Genomic DNA, 17,248 nt, shown 5'->3' with positions numbered 1-17,248 from the left:
CAGTTAATATGTAAATGATTACAGAACCAATACAATTGAGAGCAAGTCTTCTAACACCAAATGTATTCCATAATAATTCTATTTTTAATAGCTTGTGGGGCATGGAAGCAGATCTAATTTCTGGGGGGGAAGCTACTCCAGAGCATGCACCAGCAACAGAAAAGCAGAGCCTGTACACCTTCATACTCTTCAGCTTTGGTCAAGAGTGTTTGGACAAGACAGTCCTACTGGTGCCTTTGTGCCAAACCATGTAGGGCTTTCAAGGTTAAAACCAGCACTTTGAATGGCATTCAGATTTTGTATTTCTAACATAACCAGATTTGAGACCTCTATCATTTCTCTGTTCTGAAAATCCCATCAAGAGTTAGGAAGGTGGCATGATCTCATGTCATCAGTTTTGCAGCCAAATGGTTTTTCCCAAAGTTTCTAACCCTGGTTGTAGGTTGCAGGTGGGGCCAGAAGCGCGGGGGTGGGGGAGTTGGCAAGGAGTTTTAAAGGATGCCCCCAGACAGGCACCAGGTCGGTAGGGAGAGAGGTAGAGAAAGACAGTCCTGGAGCAACCCATTCCATTTCCTCACCCCCTCTCCCAACTTTGCAAAAGGGAATGGAAAGTAATTCCTTCCTAAAGGGATATAAATCTTAACACATATCAGTCTTAATAAATTCACACAAAACTGCTCCAGGGAAAAGGAGCACTGTTGACATCAGGGAAGCACCTGGAGAGGTGATGGTGAATGAATGAGAGAAGGAAAGATAAGAAGATCAAGTTGGAGGGAAGGAAAAGGCTAGAACAACTTAGGAACTATAACTACATATACATACACACATACACTGTATATATGGCACATTATGAATATATATTCTTAATGTGCCATCAAGTCAGTGTCAACTCTCTGTGACCAGTTAGGTAGATTTTCCTGAGAACTCTTTGTCACCACCTGATCCTTCAGCAGTGTACCCATGCCTCTGTAACTGAGTCTATCAATCTGGCTGCTGGTCATCGTTTGATAAGGTGTCCTTTTATGGTTGTAAATGTCTTGACACCACAAGGCTGGAAAGACTCTCATTCTCCATCTGTTAGGCAATAGTTTGAAGGAAAAGGATGCTATCAGGGAGATGATCAGGAACTTATTTCCATGGCCATAGAAACTAGGACCTAGATTTTGAGGGAAAACTTCCTGATAGTAAGATCCCTCTAATAGTGGAACAGTCTCCTTATGGAAGTGGTGGGTTCTCCATTTCTGGAAGTTTTGAAGAAGAGTGGGACAGCTATTTGTCTGGGATGATTGAATTGGTTTTCCTGCATCTTGGAGGGACTAGATGATACTTCCAACTTTATAGTTCTATGATTCTGTAATCCTATGATTCTATGTTTTTTGTCCTCTTTGCTGCCACCAAGGGTCATCCAGATTTTTGTATCCCAAATCTTGCAGCCTGTCATTTCAATTCCATCCTCTGAGGCAATGGTATCAAGCTTTTGGCCCATAGGCAACAAGTGTTGGGGGTCATTTTTCTTTGGCTACCAACAATACTTCAGAAAGAGCAAGCCCTGCAGAGAATTTGAGATTAAAGATGTTGAATAGCACTAAACTAAGGAATGAACCTTGAGGACCTCACTCACTACTTTCCACCAGGTCCATTTGGAACCATTTCTGAGCACCTTTAGATCTGATTGTTTAAGTAGTTGCAGGTATATCAAACTTCAGAATTGGATGCTCATGTCCCCAAGGATATCCTGTAAGCCTATGTCAAAACCTACATCCACAGCATTCTCATGGTCTACCAAACCAGACTCTCTATCATAAGAGATAAGGTTAGTCAGATATGATTAGGTTTTGACAAAAACAGCCTGATTCTGTGTACTTGTACTTTCCCAAGGGCTCACAGACATGTTTCTTGACACCTGGTTCTCATTTCTTGCATCATGCAGATGTTAAAATAGCTAGTCTGTCATTTCTGGACCCTCCTTCCCCTTCTGGAATAAGTGGGGCTATGTTGCTCTTCTCCAGTCTTCCACATCTCCCCAGTTCTCACCAAATCTCTCCAGCAGGTTTCAGAAGTTACAGTCAGCAGATCTGAGGTCAGTTCTGCCAACTCCTTCACGCTCTGGGATGTAATTCATCCAGCCCTGAAGTCAAGAATTTGTTTAAACATCATACCATCCTGTCCTCAGTCCTGAGCTGGATTCCCTCTTCTTCTCAACCCTGATAGGAAGGGCATGGCCCCTTTTTGGGGAGGCAACAGATGCATAGGAGCTGTTATGCCACTGTGCCCCCTTGTCAGCTCCTCATCTCCCCTGGGCAAGAGACAGATAGCTTCCTTGTCCCTTCTTGGCCTTCAGATAGAACCCACATGTTGTGGGATCTTTTTTTTTTTTTTGAACCACCAATAACCAGACTGATCCAGACTCAATAGACATAAAGCTCTAGAAACTTGGACAATAGATTGGGTTTTTGTATCCTGGGGATGGGCGGGGGCGGGGGGAGACTTTTATTTTACAAAAGGAAAGGTTGCAAATTAAAAAACAAAGGAATTGTAAATTACAAATGTCTTTTAAAACTATTAAAAATAGAAAATACTATTTTCTATAAGCTCTTAATCTACACTATACACTTTAAAGTCCAATTTCACTATATTTTCTCATCTTTCTATTCTATATCTCAGTATATTTGTTTATTACTGACTTCCATATTTCTGCTGTCTTAATCCCTGTTTTATCACTAGTATTGTCATTCTCTGTGGAGCTATCCTCCTTTTTCTGTGGAATTCAATCTTTTATCTTTTTTAGTTCTCTTTAGTTTTCTACTCCTGTTGTGAGAAGGAAATCAAATTCTTCCCCCCATGTCAGCAGGAAGCCAAAGCTTCCCATTTGTCTCACCCTACCACTGTCAATCTTAAACAGCAATCAAAGCCTATGGCCAAATTATAGTAAGAATGGGCTCACTGAAACAGATTATGGCCTAATGGAAAGAATGAAGAGTCCTCCACCCTAGCCCAAAATTAAATAACTAAAGACCTGGCAGGAAGGGCCAACATTCCTTAAACCCAAAGAAATCGAATCATAAAAAGATTTCTTCCCGAAGAGATCTACATTCCAATTAGACAACATCAGGTAAGGCAAACACAGGAAACCCCAGCGCAGGAGGGCGCCTGACCTCATAACGCTCCTCATCAATTTCCCCGGCCAGCGCCCTCTCCTGGAACCCCGGCTAATTACCTTTTCTAAGGAATCCTGGAGGGCGGGTTTCCCTTCGCTCCTTTTAAGGATCTTCCTTATGAAAGGCGATTCCGCCGCCTCGCAGCTGATCGTCTCGGAAATAAAGTCTTCTCTCTCCTTCAAGCCACCGCCTGTGTGTTTATTCTTGGCTCGGAGACGAACCTCGCAAGTTTGCATTCCAACACCGTTCTGTCAAAGTCTTTAATTTCCCTTCATCTTTTCCGCTTCTTTGTTCCTGGCGGGCCGCCTTCTCTCTTGTCCGACTCTCAGGTCCCTTTGAGGGAAATGGCCGGAAGAACTTTTCCCTCATGCAGGTTCTGAGGGAAGGAAATCACCGCCTCCCTCTCCCCGGTTTTCTCAGCTGCTGCCCCCTTTCCACGGCCTCTTCTCGTCAGGGCAATCTATCTTACAGCGTGGCTCCTGGGCTTTGGCTCTGCTGGTTCACCTCTTCCTCAGGGGGCCTGTGGAGGCAGAGCTCCCAGGCAGCCATCTTGTCTTCCCTCCTTCTCTCCCGCCCAGCACTTCTGTTTGATTGGCTGCTGGGTCATCTTTTCCTTCATCTTTTCTCCTTGTCTGTTCCTGGCTGGGCTTCTTGATTCTTCTCTTCTTCGTCTGAATCTTTACTCCATCTGAGGGAAATAGCTGGAAGAACTTTTCCCTCACGCCAGTCCGAGGTGATGGGGTCTGAATTTGATAGTGGGCCTGAGTATATGGAAGTCCTACCTGCATATGAAGACATGGGTGGGGGGCTAGCATATGAGAGTGGGTGCATCTGTGATAGGAACTGTGTTCAGTGTTCTTGTCAAGGGTGATATATTTCTTCCCAATGACATGCCCATGCAATTTCTAAAGATAGTTATGTGCCTTATGACTTCCTTGTAACCCCCTTGCTTATTTTTGTAGTCTTTTAGCTTTAAATATAGCTATACTATTTTAGGGGGACGTGGTGGCGCAGCGGCTTAATGACGCTGAAAGTTGCCGGCCAGAAATGGTCGACACTTCAGCGGTTCGAGTCCAGCCTTTGCGTTAACAGGGTGAGCTCCTGTTTCCTCCCCAGTTCCTGTCAACCCAACAGGTCGAAAACTCACGTGAGTAGATAAATGGGTACTCTCACTCCGGTGGGAGGAAAAATGCTGGCGGCGCCTTGCAAAAGGAGTCAGGAGCAGTTGCCGGTAAGCACGAAAACCGCGCTCGCCCAAAAAGGGCGCGAAGCAATGGAAACCCTGCCTCCTGCGCGTGCCAGCTGGGCTCTGCTCTAGGAAGGAGGCTCTGGCAAACCACTTCCGAAACACTTGCCTTGAAAACTGCAAGGACTCGTCCAAGCAGTCACTGCAGAGTCAGTAATGACTGAGCGCAGATTAAAAATATATATATATATATACTATTTTAATGCTTTCATTGTATCCTTGAAGATAAGAATGGTTGTATGATTTGTGATTTCCTTGACCCTATAGAGAGATGGGAGAGACCAGTTGTGGTCCGACTGATAAGGGAGCAGGGCTGGGCCGACTGACAGGACATGCGAGATCTATGTGCCTGTAAAATTATTATCCTGATAGGGTAAGGGGAAGAGAGATGGGGTTAAGATAAGTTTAAGATGGATAATGAGTAATAATTAATGTATAGCTGGAAGGATGTCCATCTCTGGTTAAAGTCGCAGTGACCTGATGTTTGTAAGAGGTTAACTAGTTTCTTTGCTTAAACTGTCACGTAGATCCTGCGAAGAAAACGTATATAAGCTATGTAAAATCTGTAATCAAGACTCCCTCCTTTCGCTGGGAGTCTCCAACTTATTTAGAGCTCTGAAATAAAGTGGATAAAAAGTCTGATTTTCGTCTTGGTGTTTTGTTCACCTCACACCAAGTCCTGAACTTGGTAATTAGGGTTGATTGGCTGGACCCAACAGAGGGAAGGAAAAAAATGCCTCCCTTTCCCTGGCTTTCTCCGTTGCTGCCTCCTTTCCGGTTGCCTCTTCTCGTCAGGGCAGTCTATCTTTCAGCGTGCCTTTTCATCTGGCTCCTGGGCTTTGGCTCTGCTGGTTCAGCCTCTTCCTCAGGGGGCCTGTGGAGGCAGAGCTCCCAGGCAGCCATCTTGTCTTCCCTCCTTCTTGTCTCCTGCCCAGCACTGCTGTTTGATTGGCTGCTGGGTCATCTTTTCCTTCATCTTTTCTCCTTATTTGTTCCTCTTCTTCATCTGAATCTTTACTCCATCTGAGCGAAATAGCTGGAAGAACTTTTCCCTCACGCCAGTCTGAGAGAAGGAAAAAAATGCAACCCTTTCCGGTTGCCTCTTCTCGTCAGGGCAGTCTGTCTTTTAGCCTGCCTTTTCATCTGGCTCCTGGGCTTCAGCACTGTCTATTCAGCCTCTTCCTCAGGGGGCCTGTGGGTGGAAGCAACTGACAGGCACACAATATGAGCTGGTCCTGTACTACAGCATTACACCTTTGGACACAACAGGAAAAGTTCACACAGAATTCTGGCCACTCAATGTGATGGCTTCCTCACATGTTCTCATTTGGTGTGACTACCCTTTGGCTTCAAACCAGCATCAATTCTTACACCTGCACACTTTGTACACTTGCACAAAGTCAGGGATCTTGTAGGCTTAGAGTCAGGTGTATGATTAACCAGTTATACCAAGCAGGTGCTAACGATCATCAATTTCATATGTAGGCTGAAACACAGTCATTAACTGAAACAGAAACAGCTGTGTAGGAGGCTGAAAACTGGGTGAGGAACAGCCAAACTCTGCTATTAAGATGAGGTTGTAGAAGACAGTTTCATGTCACAGGTCATACACCATGACAAGACTAAGCACACCAACAAGACACAAGATAGTTCTACTGCATCAGCAAGGTCTCTCCCAGGCAAAAATTTCAAAGCAGACTTGGGTTTCAAGATGTGCTGCTGAAGCTCTTTTGAAGAAGCACAAAGAAACGGGCAACCTTGAGGACCGTAGACACAGTGGTCGGCCAAGGAAACTTAATGCACCAGATGGAAGACACATCATGCTTATTTCCCTTCGACATCGGAAGACGTCCAGCAGTGCCATCAGCACAGAACTGGTGGAAACCAGTGGGACCCAAGTACCCCCATCTACTGTCCGGAGAAGTCTGGCCAGAAGTGGTCTTCATGGAAGAATTGCGGCCAAAAAACCATACCTCCGACATGAAAACAGGGCTAAGCGACTCAACTATGCACAAAAACATAGGAACTGGGGTGCATAAAAATGGCAGCAGGTGCTCTGGACTGACGAATCAAAATTTGAAATATTTGGCTGTAGCAGGAGGCAGTTTCTTTGCCGAAGGGCTGGAGAGCGGTACAATAATGAGAATCTGAAGCATGGTGGAGGTTCCTTGCAAGTTTGGGGCTGCATTTCTGCAAATGGAGTTGGAGATTTGGTCAGGATCAATGGTGTCCTCAATACTGAGAAATACAGGCAGATACTTATCCATCATGCCCTACCATCAGGGAGGCGTGTGATTGGCCCCAAATTTATTCTGCAGCAGGACAACAACCCCAAACATACAGCCAATATCATGAAGAAGTATCTTCAGTGTAAAGAAGAACAAGGAGTCCTGGAAGTGATGGTTTGGCCCCCACAGAGCCCTGATCTCAACATCATTGAGTCAGTCTGTCTGGGATTACATGGAGAGACAAAAGGATTTGAGGCAGCCTAAATCCACAGGAGATTTGCGGTTAGTTCTCCAAGTTGTTTGGAAACCTACCTGCCGAGTTCCTTCAAACACTGTGTGCAAGTGTACCTAGAAGAATTGATGCTGTTTTGAAGGCAAAGGGTGGTCACACCAAATATTGATTTGATTTGGGTTTTTCTTCTATTCACTCACTTTGCATTTTGTAAATTGATAAACATAAACAATTACAATATATATTTTTGAAAGCATTCTTACTTTACAGCATTTTTTCATACCTGCCTAAAATTTTTGCACAGTACTGTATATTTTATAGCATAGATTTAATATATTGGATCTATTAATGTTTAAGTAAATAAATATGTTGTTATTGTAACAGAGATTTATAGAATATACTATAATTGTTTTATTTCACATAAATAATTGTTTTATTTTACAGTTGTTTATATACAATTGTACTCATGTGATTAATCTGATTCTATCTTATCTTTTATTCTGATTTTTATTAATTTTATGTTGCTGATTATTGACTGAATAAACATTACTTTCACTTTCTCCATAAACACAACCTTTTGCAAAGTTGGAATAATAATCACCATAGGTCATTGATATGTGCGACCAAAGCACCATATTATACCCAGGTCTGAATCCTGAGTGGAAAGGGTCCAGATAATCCACTTTCTCCAGGGCCCTTTGAAGCTGGAAGCCAACCACCTTCTCAACAACTTTTCCCAAAAAAGGTAAGTTGGACACTGGCAAAAATTGTCCAGATCAGTTGGATCCAGCAATGCCCCCTTGAAGTGGTGCACCCTTTCCTGAGGGCATACCACCACCTCTTTCAGTGATTCCCTGCCAGGTGGCTACAAATAAACCAGTTGTCCCATCCAAACACTAGCATTATTGCTCACATTTACAAGGGTACAACTGATTGCCATGATGCCACACTTGCCCCTTAGCCCTGATAAAAGTCAGTTATCAAGTGGTGAGTCTGGTTACAATATACCTGTCCATCAAAAATAAACTCCCACTATTTTATTTTTAATTGTCCCAGTGACAACTTTTTGTCCTCCAGAGCCGGTCTCTTGGCTTGTATCTTTTCCCCAAATGTTACATTATCCTACTGAGGCCCAATCTGACTCATAGAGAATATATAACAAGGAACAAGAATCTCTGACTAATGCAGTTATTAGGAATTTTTATTTTGACTCTAGAGCTTGCTTAGAATTTAAAAACATTTCAGACAAGTGATGAAATGAGGGTAGGGTTTGTCCATTTAATAATTGGTTATCAAGTGGTGTGACCAATAATCTGCAGGACTCACGCACCCTTTTATTTTTCATTAATGCCAGTTGCCCCAGTGAGGCCCCAGTGATCAACTTGGAAATGAACATTGATATGGGGTGCGGTGGCATAGGGGCTTAATGACGCTGGAGCTTGCTGGCCAGAAATGGTCAGCACTCCAGTGGTTCGAGCCTGGTCTGCGTGACGGGGTGAGCGCCCATCATTCGTCCCTAGCTCCTGCCCACCTAGCAGTTCAAAAGCATACCATCTCCGAGTAGATAAATAGCTACTCCCATTTTGGTGGGAGGAACTGGCAGTGCTTTGCGTGGGGAAGCTGGAACCAGTGCTGGACCCAATCAGCAGAATAAAAAAAAAAACGCTGGACGCGACTAATGCGATGGGTGGAAAAGATCTTTGGTGGAAGAAAGCCCAGCTGAGCTAATTCCCTTGTGACTGCTGCTGGCCACAATAGAGTAGGGCTGCACTGTAATTGTAATTAGAATAGGTTGTAATTGTAATTGTAATTGTAATTGTAATTGTTAAGCTGTATATGTTGTACGCCGCCCAGAGTCGCTTGTGTGAGATGGGCAGCTATATAAATGTGAATGATGATGATGATGATGATGATGATGATGATGATATTTTTAATGAATGCCAGTTGTTCCTTCTGAGTCCCTGTCCCCAACTTGGAAATAAGGACTGACCTTGAAGACTTGGATGTTGATTTCTAGCAGGTCTTTCCCCCCTTTATTTGTTTTAATGAAAAGAGTCTTTGAAAAAAAGTGTCAAGTTGCACTGCAGTCATAGTGGCATAGAAGATCAATACAGAAATAATCAAGATCAATGTTCTAAGCCTCGTGCACATGGGCTCCTGGGGCTTTGCAGGATTCTTGACTAATTTTTTCACTCAAATACTTCTCATTGTATATTTTTAATGAAATAGTTTAAACTACGAACAGTGTTCTCTTCATTATGATTAGATAAACATATTTCATTTAAAAAATAAGATCATGTTAGGTGAGTATTAAGGGATCTTCTCCTGTCCCCACTATTATTCATCCTGTCAGATTATTATGAGGATGGATGGGTGTGAATAAATGGAATAGTTAGCAAACTATTCAATATTGGGCAGAGAGGAAGGAAGATAATGTTGTGTGATAGTCTCTTGGATGTTTCATGAACTTACAAGAATGCTTAGGGATAGGTTGAGAAGGAGAGGGCTGACCCATAGTGATCTCCTCAGAGATCTAAAAGAATGTGCCCCATGTATATCCTATATTAAGGGGATTGGACTAGGTGACTCCCAAGTTCTCTTCCAACTTTACAGCTGCATGACTCTCCAATCACAGTTGCCCAATTCACAGAGAGACACAAGTGTGGCTTCAAAAATAAGTTTACTATTTGCCAAAATCCCATGGACTCCAGAGTTATGGGGATAATGTGGACATTTCTTTTTTTTAGAAGAACTTTATTAAATTATAAAAACCATAAAGATAAAAGCAAACAAGAATTAATAATCAAGGAGAAAAGTAGAGAATGAGAGTTAGAAATAAAGAATACAAAAGTGATGGAAAGTAAAGGGAAGAAAGAAAAAATTACAAAAAGAATAACTTCCAACTTCTTATACAGCAGATATAATTTTGCCATCTCAGCTAACTCCATCAGCTTCACCATCCATTCTTCCATTCTAGGTAATGTCGAATCTTTCCATCTTTGAGCATATGAAAGTCCAGCTGTAGTTATCATATATAAGAACAAAGGTCCATGAGCTTTTTCCAATTGTTTATCCATCAGTCCCAAAAGGAAAGTCTCTAGTTTTGACTGTATATTAATCTTCAAAATCTTTTGAATTAATATATGAATTTGGGTCCAAAATTTTTTAGCCTTATTACATGTCCACCAAAGATGATAAAAAATCCCTTCTTGTTGTTCGCATTTCCAAGATATATTTGAAACCTCTTTGTACATTTTTGATCATCTTTCTGGTGACAAATACCATCTATACATCATTTTATAGAAATTCTCCTTCAATTTTAACCTTTTCATCCACGTGTTTTCCTATTCTTCTGTTTGTATATTATATCCAAAATTTTTAGCCCATTTTATCATACAATCTTTAACTTGGTCATCTTGTTTCAAATCTCAACAAAAACTTATACATTTTAGCAATAAGATGTGCATCATTAGTACACAATTCAGTTTCAAAAACAACTTTGTTTCATTCAAATCCATATATCTTTTTATCAACTTTAAACCTTTCTCCAAGTTGTACATATGAAAACCAGTGGCATGAATGTCTTTAACTTTATCATACCATAAATAGCTAGGCCACCCAAGTTGCAATTCATGTCCTTCCAAATTCAATAATCTACTATTTCTCAGCAACATTTCTCTCTCCTGGGATTATTAATAAAAGACTAGCAATCCTTACTTCATAAGTGTAAAGAGATTTGAGTCCAGTCAAAACATGTTTATTGAGCACACTCTGAGTAATACAGCTGGGTCCCTTTAGAGTTGGAGCTTGAATGAATGCTTATCCTAAAGACTTAAAACCCCAGTTGAACCCTCTGAAGTCACCAGAGCATTGCCTTCCCTGCAACACCCCCTGTTGACTTGTTCTAAGAAGTTCTCTTTCTGTACCAATGATTTGCCTGTTAGCAGTGCTTTGGACCTTGTCTGCAGCCGTCCAGATGGACCTGAGGCCAAGCTGCTTCTGGAGGAGACCTTTCCAAGTACAAGAAAACTATTACAGGCCTGGAGATCTCATTATCGGTGGAAACCTACCTCTCTCCATTACTGTAGTCCTACAGCAGCCTTTACGTGAGCCTCCCCTGGATTTGGATGTCCTTTCTATGTAAGTGTTTCCTTAATTGTCTTTTTTCTTGGGCCAATGTGGAAAGGGCAGTCTTGAAGATGGGGTAGACCTAAATCCCACCCAGCCTCTTGTGGAATCAAAATTCAGGACTCAAATGCAAAATAATCAAGGCCTCACTGCAGTGTTTATTAGACAGTGCACACTGGAGGGGACCCCACCAAAGGTTAGTGGGAGACACTCCCCTCCAGGCAAAATGGATACCCTGATATTTATATATTTCTACAAGAAGGGAAGGGAAAAGAATACATATATACATACATACATACATACATACATACTCATGTGATGATGCAGACATACATCAGTAAGCAATAGATCTCAAGTTACTTGCTACCCCCCTTCTTATCTCATCCTCCTACGAGACAAATGCCTTGTGTATTTGCCCCTCTTCTTATCTCCTATTTTCAAGGGAAACAATAGCCTTACTAAGAGGAAGAAACAAGTTAGTCAAAGTACCAAATGCCAGGAAGAATTGTGAGACAGATGCCTTGTTTGTGATAAGGCTTTAAGAAGAAGTTTTTTGCAATCACCCAAGTTCACACTAGTTGGATAAATTCTTTACAGCCAGCTTACACAAATTCCTTTATATTTCAATTTTATTAAAGTGATCCCATTCATCTGAGGCCTCTAAAAACTTACTTCTACTTCCTTCACCCAAAGATGTATTTTCCTCATATTCTGTTGATATACAGCCTTGATTATTAGGAGCTCCTTGATTCTTCTTGATGAATCCCTCTAATCTCCTTCTCAAGCCCTCTGATTCTTCACTGATGAAGAACAGCTTGTCACCCAGAATAGGGAGTCAGCCTTTTCTCCGTGTTCCTGAAGGCAGGGTACACGTTGCAGAGAAGCCAATTTGGGCTGAACTTGGGGAGAAAAACTGCTAGGTCTTCTGTCTTATAGCTGAATATTCCTATCGCTTGTAACACCATGCTTCATGGTTTCATTACATTCCATGTAGAGAAGGTCTTTCTTTTGTCCCAGCAAGTCTGGGTTCCCACCCAAATCCTATCAATCCTGGGTACTTCTATGCCAATGGGAGTGAACCTCTCTGAGAATCCCCAGGCCAGCTCTGCTGATCTCACTCACCGCTATAAGGAGAAAGAGTTCGACATTCTGAGACACTGAAAGTGTGCTTTCTAACTGGGGGCCATCCAGCAAAAGTCACACTGCTCAGGCAATTTAATTTAATTTAGTTTAATCTAATTTATTGGATTTATAAAGCCACCTAATTCAAAATTATTCTGATGGAATGATAGGTGAAGGGTGCCAGATTGGGAACAGTTGCTTGAGAATGTAGGGCAGAACTTGTCAGCATGTAAAGCATTTAGCTTTATCAAAAACTGAACAAATCCATGAATGAATGAAATAGCAATCACAAATAACCCCTGCAGTCAAAGCCCTACCAGTCAGAAGGGTTGCATGGCTCTTCTGCATTTCCCCTTGCCAGGCTTAACTGCTAAGAAAAAACAAGCATGACCATCCACTTTCCAGATGTGGCTCAGTGCACCCACTGCCCAGAAGACCGACACCCAAGCCAGAACCAAGTCCTGTGCATTTCCAAGGCTGTGAACTTTCTCTCGTATGAGGATACCCTCAACTTAATTTTAGTTTGTCTTGCTCTTCTCTTCTCCTTGATCACAATCCTTGTGTTGGCAGCCTTCATTAAACATCACAACACACTGATCGTCAAGGCCAACAACCGAGATCTCACCTATGTCCTCCTGGTCTCCCTCCTGCTCTGCTTCCTCTGCTCCTTCCTCTTCATTGGTTGACCTGGGAAGCTCACCTGTCTCTTCCGACAAACTGCCTTTGCCATTCTCTTTTCCCTTGCGGTTTCCTCTGTGTTAGCAAAAACTGTCATGGTGGTTCTGGCCTTCATGGCCACCAGGCCAGGGAACAGCACAAGGAAATTCTTAGGGAAACCAATGATTAACTCCATTGTCTTAGCCTGTCCCTTGGTCCAAGCAGTTCTTTGTGCCACCTGGCTGGTGACCTCTCCCCCATATCCCAACTTCGACTTTGACTCCTTGGTAGAAGAGGCCATCTTGGAATGTAAGGAAGGCTCAGCTTCCATGTTTTATGCTGTCCTCGCCTACCTGGGTTTCCTGGCTCTTGTCAGTTTCACAGTAGCCTTTTTGGCTAGGAAATTGCCCGACAGCTTTAACGAAGCCAAGTTCATTACTTTTAGCATGCTGGCCTTTTGCAGCATTTGGATCACCTTCCTGCCCACCTACCTCAGCACCAAAGGGAAGTCCATGGTGGCCGTGGAGATCTTCTCCATCTTGGCCTCTGGAGCTGGTCTCTTGGCTTGTATCTTTTCCCCCAAATGCTACATTATCCTACTTAGACCCAATCTGAATAGTAGAGAAAATATAATGAGGCACAAGAATCTCTGACTAATGCAGGGATTGAGAACTTTTATTTAGACTTTGGGGCATTTTAGTATTTGGTCAGATTTCTAAAAAAATGATGAAATAAGGGAGGGACCTGTCCCTTTAGTGATGGGTTTCAAGTGGTGTGACTGATCACAATGTACTTGTTAGTCTGCAAGAGTCATCCACCCTTTTATTTTTCATTAATGCCAGTTGTCCCCAGTAAGGCTTAGTGATCAACTCGGAAGAAAAGGTTGACCTTGAAGATTTGGATGTTGGTTTCCAGCAGGACCTTTCCCCCTTTATTTGTTTCAATGAAAAGAGTCTTTGAAAAAAAGTGTCAACTTGCATTGCAGTCATAGTGGCATAGAAAATTAATGCAGAAATAATAAAGAGCTATCAATGTTCTAAGTGCACTTGTGCGCATGGGCTCCTGGGAGTTTGCAGAATTCTCTACTATTCTCTCACTCACATATTTATCATTGTATATTTCTAATGCAAGAGTTTACATTATGCACAGTGTTCTTTTCATTATGATTAGATAAAAATATTGCATTAATAAAAAAGATCATGCGATGTGAATATTAAGGGATCTTCTCCTATCTCTACTATTATTCATTCTGTCAGAGTATTACGAAGATGGATGGATGGACGGATGGATGGGTGTGAGTAAATGGAATAGTGAGCAAACTGTTCAATATTGGGCAGAGAGGAAGGAAGGCAACGTTGTGTGATAGTCTCTTGAATGTCTCATGAGATGCTATCTAGAACCTAGAGATAGGTTGTTCGGGGGTGCAAATGGCTGTGTAACTTTCTATGCATATGATACCATGTTGTCTAAGAACTGAAATGATTTGCAGCAAATGTGCAATAGACTGTATCATGTAATGAGTGCAGATTTGAAAAATATGTCTCAAACATGAAGGGAGTTGTGTTTGACAGAAAATGAAGTGAACAGGTCAGAAAAACTCTTCATCACTGATCAGCATCCTGTCTGTCCCCATTGGCCCTCTGGTCTTGCTAAGGCCAATAATATAGGGCCAACCTGATCTCAACAACAATTTAAAAAAATAGAGCAGGTAGATAAATTTGCATATCATGGTAGAGTGTACAGTAAAGATGGGGAAATGGTGGAACCATTATAAAAAGGGATATGATTGCAGAGACATAGTGGACGATCTATTGTGAGGAATGCATTTTTTTGAAAAAATTCAAAAGCAGTTAAGACCACATTCTTGTCCTTTTCATTACATGGAAACAAGAGCTGGGTCTGTCAGAAGAAACCTAGAAGTAAATTACATGCAGTGGAAAGGGGGTACTTAAGAAGTATTTGGGGTAAAAGAAGAAGAGAGAATGTCAAGAACAATGATTGCTGAACAGGGGGTCATGACACATGGAGAAAATGGCAGGGAAACTGGTGCACCCTGACCATGGCCTCCATCTGCTTGTCCAACAGTATTCATGAGTCCAGGAAGAGGTCATTTGGTTTCTGTCCAGGTGACAAACGTGCTCCTTCAGATGACTTCTCCCCATGGCTTCATATAGATGTTAAGGAGGAGGGGAGGGGGGACTTAACCCTGTGGTACCCCACAACCACTGAGGAAGGAACAGACAATACAGAGCCTCCAACCTCAAACCCAAACAGATAATCCAGAAGAATACCATGGCTGATGCTATCAAAGGGCTGCTGAGGTGTCCAATAGGACCAGAAAGAGCTGTGAAGCCTCTCATAGCTGACAAAACCAAAGAAGCAAGAACCACATGTGTTTCAGGATGACCATCATTACCCCACCACCCCTACCCTGGGGTCTTGGCTGGTGCCAACCCAGAACCCAGCTGGGCACATGTCAGAGAGGCGAACCCCGCCTCCTGCCCCAGCCAGGTCTCAATAATGCACACCAGGTCAACCTTTTCATTGACAATCAAGTCATGAATGAGGGTGGCCTTATTGCAGACGGGCTTGGCATTCAGCAGCAGCAGCCATCAACCCAGGGCCTTGAAGGTCTGCCATCTGGGGCCCAAGGACAATTTCAAGAGGCTGGAACATGCCACAGGGACAATATACCTGTGGCCCAGTCCCTGTGAGGGGTCTTCCGCCTGTATTCTGTCATCTCCCCTACCCGTCACTACTGGGAAGTTCCAGCTTGCCCCCATTCCTTGAGAGCCCTTCCCACACCCGTGTCCATAAAGGTCCAGGAGCAAGACCACCCACCCCACTTTACTCACACAATCAGCTAATAGGCCCCCCTAATACCAGAAGCACTTCTGCAGGGCACTCAGTGCCTCCAGCTAACCAGGGACCCACCTCACCCCCATATGCCAACCACACAATGCCTTCAGCCAGTCTCCTCTCACCAGACTGGTTAGGCATCCAAGTAGTCACAGTCCCAATGATCCAACCCCCGCCCTCCCCTGACTCTCACCCGTGGGAAAACAGGCAGAATCACAATTCACAACCCACAAGCTTTCCTACTTGATGACCAGTTCCCTACTCCAACCCTCCCAGTCAAAGTCCTCTTGAAGCAGCCCACACGGAAATGGCTATTCCACGTTGCCTTCCTGCTCTCAGCCAGGAAGGAGGCAAGATGGCCGCCCAACTGCAGCTCCAGCCAGCCTCATCCAGCCCTGCCTGCACCACAGCAACACCCCTCACCTCCACATGACCACGATGAAAGAAGAGGGCAGCTCTCATCCCCACTCCGAAGCACAAGTCCCTCCTGTAAGGGCTTCCTCTGTCATCACTGGCAGTGTTGGCCTCCTTCCCGCTGCCACAAATTGATGTGATGGTATGTGGGAAAGACTTTGGGAGATGGGGCGAAGAGGTGCTGCCTGGGGAACGGTCAGATAAGAGAGGGCATAGCCCACAGCTGCATAGTGGGTGGAGCAAGAGGTGCAGAAGGGAGCCTCCCTAGCTTCTTGGGTTGCAAAGGAGACGGCGGGAGATTTTTAATTTCAGACTTGCAAGACTCTGTCAATGTAGCCTTACAATAAAGTAGAATTAGCTCATCTGGTTGTGGTTCCTGTCTGGTCTACCTGGAAGGCTGAATTATGTGAGGTGAATACTAAGGGATTTTCTCCTGTCCCTATTATTATTCATCTGTCAGATTATTATGAGGATGGATGGATGGATGGATGGATGGGTGTGAAAAAATGGGATACTCAGCAAACTGTTCAATCTTGGGCAGAGGTGAAGGAAGACAACAGTGTGTGATGGTCTCTTGGATGTCTCATGAACTTACAAGAATGCTTAGGGATAGGTTGAGAAGGACAGAGGGCTGACCCTGCAACACCCCACATATCAGAGCCCACCAGGCCGACCTCTCATCTCCCACCACCACAGACTGAAAGGGAATCTTCATCTATTACGGCCACTGCAACGGCAGGATTTGGTCTGGGCGTGTGATGACCGGGTATTAGAACTGTCACTTAAGGAAAGTAACCTCTCCCAGTGGTTCAAATCGCAGAGGGTGAGGACTGAGGAAGGGTGTAGGGCAGAATGATGCATCTGAGAGCAGCTCTGGATCCCAGCCTTCAGAGATCCTCCAAGAGTCAGAGTGATAGGCTTTGAAATACTTATTTAAAATATTGATGACCCACTCAAACAACAGGGACTCTGGGAAGAATACAACTAAGTCATAAAGAAAATAAGAAAAAAAGAAAGGATGTGATTATTAAAAACCATCTAGGTACCCCACAGCTGAAACACATCTGCATTGGCCAGTTTGGGAAACACCACTAAGATAGAGGCCATGGGGAGCAGTTCCAGGAAGGCTCAGAGAGTTTCTAAATCTAGAAAGAGTTTGGTGGTGGCAGCAAAATCAGCTGATCCCATAAAGATCTCCTCAGAG

Source organism: Python bivittatus, unplaced genomic scaffold, assembly GCF_059951505.1.
Source record: "Python bivittatus isolate LINGU-HERP-01145 unplaced genomic scaffold, Pbiv_v1 ctg000580_np1212, whole genome shotgun sequence".
NCBI classification, from domain to species: domain Eukaryota; kingdom Metazoa; phylum Chordata; class Lepidosauria; order Squamata; family Pythonidae; genus Python; species Python bivittatus.
This window is presented reverse-complemented; position numbering follows the sequence as displayed.